Source organism: Dreissena polymorpha, chromosome 7 (assembly GCF_020536995.1).
Source record: "Dreissena polymorpha isolate Duluth1 chromosome 7, UMN_Dpol_1.0, whole genome shotgun sequence".
NCBI classification, from domain to species: domain Eukaryota; kingdom Metazoa; phylum Mollusca; class Bivalvia; order Myida; family Dreissenidae; genus Dreissena; species Dreissena polymorpha.
The window spans coordinates 13,828,966-13,836,351 of record NC_068361.1 but is presented as its reverse complement, the minus strand read 5'-3'; the positions used below and the strand labels follow the sequence as shown (position 1 = coordinate 13,836,351).

At 32.4% G+C, this 7,386-nt stretch overlaps 1 long non-coding RNA gene across 1 annotated transcript; it reads left to right on the top strand.

Annotated features, from left to right (window-relative positions):
* The first annotated feature begins 224 nt into the window (after positions 1 to 224).
* On the top strand, positions 225 to 1,325 carry LOC127837177 (uncharacterized). Its single transcript, XR_008029161.1, has 3 exons — positions 225 to 352; positions 803 to 942; positions 1,204 to 1,325. It is a non-coding gene; the product is annotated as an uncharacterized LOC127837177 (long non-coding RNA).
* The last annotated feature ends 6,061 nt before the right edge of the window (positions 1,326 to 7,386 follow it).

Here is a 7,386-nt window from a genome sequence, read left to right as displayed (position 1 = left end):
TATCCCACATGATCAGGTAATTCTAGAAAATAACTCTAATATTGAATACTGCTTGAGCGCTAAATATGCAGTTACTAATAACGTTTTTTATTTAAAAAAGGCTGTTCAACAATACAGAGCACAAATTTCTTACAAGACGGTTTCATTTCAAAAGCAGCGTTTTTGGATCTATTAATGTTTCATGTAAAAACAAATAACAGGTGAACAAATAACGCTTACTATTTAGATCGAACCCTACATTCCTTCCCAAGGAGAAGACATCGTAACTGGAACATTCATCGGGAAATTACTGACGAAATCCAATCAAAGTCATTATACAGAACAGGTTGTGCGATACAAAAGTATCGCTGAGGTACTAAGTTCATAACTTACATAGGATTGTTCACGAGATTTGTGTATAGATTCGTTAATTTTGGAAAACGTCATAATATGTATATACTTAAAAAATAGCTACTGGAATAATCTGAAATAAGTATGTCTGCAAGAAAAAATAGTTAAATGACAAAATATATTCAGCTATATTTAAACATGGGATCTTTAATAACAACATTCAGTTTATTAAATTTATCGTTGCTTAATACATCTGGTAATGCCTATGTATGTTTTCATACATATTGATTTCAAATTTAGCATCATTTGTTCACTGGGGGCAAGCATGTATGCATTTAATGCATATATTCATGTTTTTATTATATAACATGTGTTAAAAACTGTCATTTTGCAAATTGTGAAAAAGGTTTCATAAATCAGTGTCTATGATTAATTTGGTATATTTCATTGTTCAACAGTTTTTTCTTTCCAGCACGATGGTTTTGATGCTCGGGTGTTCCAATTCACGTCTTGGCCAGAGCAAGACAATGTGTGTAATACTTCAGACATGCTTAATTTCTTGATTGACGCCCAGGATTCAGCTGGTGATGGTAAAGTCCTTGTTCAATGCAGGTGAATCAAATTTATAATTGCAAAGTAATAAAGATGCTTAAATGTAATACCAATGAGTTAACTTCAACACCGTAGTGCATATTAGTTTTGTGTTAAAACACATATTAATTTGGTATAACTAATTCAATTAAGTTTAGATTTATCTGTACATTGTTGCTTTGTGGTTGAGTCATCACTTACTAAAATCATTGAATTATACGTTGAATTTTCAAATCTGGTTGTTGTTTTTTCTCACATTAACTAAATGTATTGATATTTTAGTGACGGTTTCACGCGCAGTGGTTTCTTTGCGGTAATAGGGTATACTCATGAAAGAATTAAACGCGATGGAGAATTAGCTGTTCCGGATACGGTTAGAGTAACCAAATATCGGTGCCATCGAGTAATTCCAAACGAGGTTTGACAATAGCATAAGCTTGTTTTACTATGCATATATATTACACTTGAGAATAACGGTCAATTGTCCAAAACGGTCAACGGCCAGTATATTTCAATCCGAAAGTCATGTTTGGACTTAAAACAACGGCTAATTGTCATTGTCGGCTCGGGTACTTATTACATGTACCCCGGGTACTCTCAAGTATACTTACATGTACCCCGGGTACGGCAAATATACTCAAACGTATCCGGGAATTTTAATGCTAAATCGGTCGTTGTTGACTATGTGTTAACTTAATAATTTTCACATTAATGTCAATTTTCTGTTAAATTGCCTCTCTATTAACGCAACTCATACTCAAAAAGCATGTCGATGCAGCAGTTTTAAAAGAGAAGTTTGTTAAAGATTAAACATATCGTTTTATGGTTACCGGTATCGCGTTTTACAACATCGCATTTGGGTCGGGAATACAACTCGGGTACATTCAAATCTCGACCGAGTACGTTTAAGTATATTTACCGTACCCGGGGTACATGCAAGTATACTTAAGAATACCCGGGGTACATGTAAGTAGTACCCGAGCCGACAATGACCAATCGAGCCCAACTGACCAACCATTTAAAAAGTGGTGGTCCGAGAATAACGGTCACTCGTCGACAATGGTCATGTTTGCCATTTCCACTGACTGGCCGCTGTACTCAATTTTGACTGCAAATAATACATTTTATGCCGATATGTTTGATGAAAAGTTAACCTTTATTTAACATTTAAATGCTGTAAGTAACTGCGTTCTTAAATTAAACTATTCATTGATGTTGTTGTTTTTTGTTGCAGAAGCAGTACCTTTTCTCATTTTCTGTCATGAGTTTGCAAATGAATATGTGAAAGGCTGCATGACATATGCAAATTCATAAATTGGACCTGTCCTGTAATGAAGAATAATCCATTCTGTTAAAAAGGATATGTTTTAAATGTTCTAAACTGCAATTTGAGTGTTTGTGTAAAATATGACATGAAGTAACATTAAATTCACATTTAACGAGCAAAACAACACGTGAAATAAACACTTTTGTGTAAAATATTTTGACGTGTCTTAAAAGTGTTAACTGTTGTTTTTGTTCATGCTTTTTGTCAAACGTATTATGTTTACACCTTTTTTTATTCTATTTATGTGCGCCTTATCTATAAGAACTTATGTTTTATTTCAAGCTATTGTTCATGCGCTTGTAGATTTTTCCGATTTGTTATATTCTTAATATTTTGACTAATTGATCAGCGGAACTGCTTTTAATTCAGAACATATGACAGAAGTCAACGAAAGCATTTTAGATATAAGTAACTAGATATGCACCTGATCATGATAAAGATCATACAAATGTATGAGTGTATGCTTTTGTACAATAAGCTGTACGTTGTTATTGTTTCCGTTTGTTTGATTTTGGTTTTTTACGCTTGTATGCATCTGATCAACAAAGGGATTAGGATGTTTTGTTACCGAAAGAAACAAACAAAGCACCTTTTTACAATTGTTTTTGTAGGGAGAACGTTTATAATTACGTCCTGTATTTTATTGTAAAAGAAAACTACCAATAAAACCTTCTAGAAAAGATGCATTTCAAACTTCCGCCTCGAAACTTTATTGTTCATTTATTAAAATAAACGTGTACTGTTTTTTCGGGTCGTGTATAATGAAGTACATGTTACATTTGTTTCCTTACTATTTTACAAACAATTTTACATCTGAACCCAATCATAAAATAGCAACAAAAATGCTTGCTATACTTTATTTTATGACACAGTCGATACAATTCTTTTAAATATTATTACTGCAGTATAAAATGTTTGTTAGTAAAGTGTTTAAGTATCTATTGTTATTGTTATCATACCCTTAGTTATGTTCCTATTGTCTGCACTGTTATATTACACATATAAGTATATTTGTTTGAACTGAAACCAGAACAAAAAGTCAAACCATTGATGAACAATATATACTTTAACTTTTGAAAGCCGATTAGGATGGTAATAATAATGACAATAAAAAAACATCATTATTATTTTTCACTCGTGTGCAATCAATAGCCGTATCCATATATGTATTTGCTAGTATGTTTCATAATCAGCTGATTTCTCTTTTCAATTTTTTTGCGGAGTTTGGTATAAAACAACATTTATTGATGGCATCCAGTTAGCAAAACAAGAGGACTATTGAATGATGATCATACAGATATTAGTTTTATGCTTCATATCGTTTAATTGGAACCTCTAACGTGATAATGTACATATCTATGTATGTTATGGATGTATTTTGCCAAAGTGTCCAAACTTTTTATGGATGTATGCGAGACATGAATCTGGTCGGTGGATCTTTTCTCGCACTAGCAGATTAAATATACAGTACATTATGAGCAGGTAGCTTAGTTTTGACCAGTATGGTATGATTTATCATCTTTCTGCGTTATTTACTCGGATCATGTCTGTATTTTTCACTTGAAGTTCAACAGAGCATGTGCCAACATGATTTTAAATACGTATAATGGTTTACATAAAAAAGAGGTCTCAATATTGTGCAATCTATCGTTCAGAAGAGTGTTGTGTCAAATCAACCCGTGTGTAAAGCAGTGTGTATGGTTAATAATTGCCTGATTTGCTAATGTAGAAACTAATTGGTGCTGTTACCACGAGAGCGTTAATTGTTACTGAAATCATGCAAATTACTCATATAACATTCTTTCAAGCGGGTATTTATGTTCATATTAATTGTATTCATGTAACTAACAAGTCTCATACCACGCATATGTGTGGCAAATACGTCGATACAATAAGATACTTCATATGCGTACTCGTTTATCTAAAGGAGTGTGATAACATTAAGACATGATCAGAATTTATTAACATTTATTATTTATGATCGTTATTTTTTGTAACATGATTATTCAAATAAAAAATGGCTTTCAATTGCATGGCGTTGCTGTTTTCATTGACACTTTGTTATTGACATTACGAATTTGCAACGATTATATTTGATCTATACAACGTGGAAGATAAAACTTTGATTGTAAAGATGTGAACTATGCAAACATGTCGCTTAACATGATTTTATTTTAATTATTATGTTTCTAGTCATATATATCAAGTGGTCAGATTAACTTTTTTCCACAAAGATCGAAATTTACATGCATCAGTTTCAAATGCGAAACAGTGTGCTTAACAGACTCGACATGCATATTTAACGGTAAATCTTGCAAACGCTATATGTTCCTATGTGTTGAAGATGTTAACGCACATGCACGATTTGTTAATTACAATCAGTTTCACAATTATATGATACTTCAGTTTTAAGTGTTTGTTTAAGATCAACGACATGAAGTAAGGAAAATATTTAATGAAGTTCATGTATTCAAACCAGTTTGATAAGGCGCGCGCTTTTTGCGCATGGCTCTTAATCTGGTCAAGGCAAAATAAACCTGACGAGTGTGTTCTGAAACCGAATCCTCAATACTTCTGAAGGCTGTATTTGGTGCGCGGCCATCATCCGATATTGGTCGGCCAAGGCTAAATGGATTTTTCGTTGTATATGTAGATCAAACATGAGCAAAGCACGCCGTTCATACATGGTATACCGTAAGATCTTTCTTAGACAAAAAGTGACTGTCCGCATTTTCTGTTATATTGGCTCTTAAGTAGTATTCTAATTCTTTAAGAAAATACATAATCTGTGTGACTCTTTATCGTTATCGATCTGTTCTTTTAAGCAATTTATAGACGTACAATAACAATACATTAAATAGCCTCACATTTAAGCTAGTCGATTTTATGTAGTTTTATTAGTTCTTAATCATCCGCAAAAAAATTTAATACAATTATTTTCAAAAACTATCGTTGGCTACAAATAGTATAGATATAGTTTTTTTTTAAGCCCATGCATCTTACTTATATTTAGAAAATAGAAAAAGATATTACAAAATATCGAATAAGTGAACATGACACAGCAGTTTTTGACATGTCATCAATCATAAAAATTAATGATCTTTTAAGTTTAAAAATAAATAACCTTCTATCAGGAAACCGTCCTTAGATAGAAACTAAAGATATATCTACTCAGCGCCGCCCCAGCATGGCATGTATAACGCGGCAGTGATATATTTAGATGTGATATTTGCTAATGAACACAATAAATGCTTGACAAAGTTTTGCAATCTTTTCAAGAAAGATAATAGCTATGTCCGCATTGTTGAATAATCATTATAGCGGTATATTACTAGGATCGCCGCGTGCAATCAAACTTCCTTTGCAAACTCTGCAAACTACGCAAATAAAAAGCCTGCAACACTACACCAACAAGAATTAACTGATTGCTATATTTAGCACTTGTCCTTGGCCTATTTCGTTTTTTAGTGCACATGTTCATGGTTTAAATAAAGTCTTCAGGATCAGTTTTGAAATATTGTATAAAGTTTGTGTTTTGTATAAACAGATATGCATAATATGTAATAAATTGACTTTTGGCACACAATTAATGTATGAAAACAACAATAAGGAAGATTGAATACACAGGAGAAAAATAAAATACAATCTGCCATAAGTTCAAACATAGATATTAATAATCAACAAAACAAATTAAATATCTCTCCGGGCAGGATGTTAACTTACTTATACAGTTTTTTTTTAATGCAAATGTGTTATGTCCAAATTTAAGACAAGAATTGAGCAGGTAGTAGTAAATAAGACACTGCCGTTATACAATCAGCCTTAAGGTGATACATTTACTGAAGTAAAATATAACAATTGCATACCGTCTATTATGTAGTAACCTACATTGCAGAAGACGGAAGTTTCTTTGTTACATAAATGGCTGAATGATCAAAATGGAATGCTATTTTTTTTGTATTGTAATAATACAAATGTGAATAGTTTTTTATATTTGCCAATGTTTTCAATAACCGTTTGCTCGTTTCGTGCTGTCCGGACTACATTGCATTTACACTCTATGCTACTTCTTCCCGAGACTTTAATCTAAAATATGTTCCTCATAAGTCTTGATAACAAGAAGAGATTGACATTATCCTTGTACTTATTTATTTAATTTTATCCTTAAAAAAACTTTAATTATGTTGCTTTGGTTTATACAAACCATAAAGTAATTAAATGGTTATTTAATCGAACTATGGTTCATCTTTTATTGCTTAAATGAGAAAATATCATTTTTTATTTACATGTGTTTGTGTTAGCGTGTGAAAGACCCCTTCAACCGATTTAACCCCCGATTTGTTTACATCCACCGTTTAAAGTCAGGGACCACAGCTTTAATCGGTATGTTCTATTTAATGTCTTATTGGACATAATGTCGCGTATCGTAAAGGTAATCGGCCATTTGTCTTACATAACAAATTATCGGACAAGAATTACACAACTGATAATATTTATGAAGCTCTGCTATTTCTATACATCTAAGATAAAATAAGGAAAGAAATTTTAATCGATTTCAGCAAATTGCAAGCAGTGTGTACTGTTCAAAACGCACTCGTGTTTATATTATCAGCCGCAATGACAAAGTATGATTGAGCTGTCACTTGAGTATCGTCAGCCATTGTGTTTACCATGTAGGCGATCGGTTTCGCGCGTGCCATCCTTGTGCTAGCATGTCACAAAACAAAGGCAGGTGATTTAGATAAAAATTCATGTGCACAATCACAATTGAAATATGGACTGAATAAGCATAGTAGTGATCACTTGATAATATCTAGGAATACCGCCCTCCTATCTATATTAGATTTAATATTGATTTGATATATAAGATCACATTAGTATGTGATCTATTCAATATAATAAATATAAATTGAGAATTATTTCCTGCTTTCAGTGGTGTTTAGACACTTCAACAATTTTCTTAAGTCTTCGACGACTCGTAGGCCAAACAAAAATTGCTTCGATAGTGATTTAAACATTTGCGGTTCAAACGAACACTAGCGCGTGTTTATGAATCATATGTTGCTGACAATGGCTTATTCAAGTAGTTTGCGGTACAAGTATACATGCACATTCTTAAGTATGTCACGAATATTGTT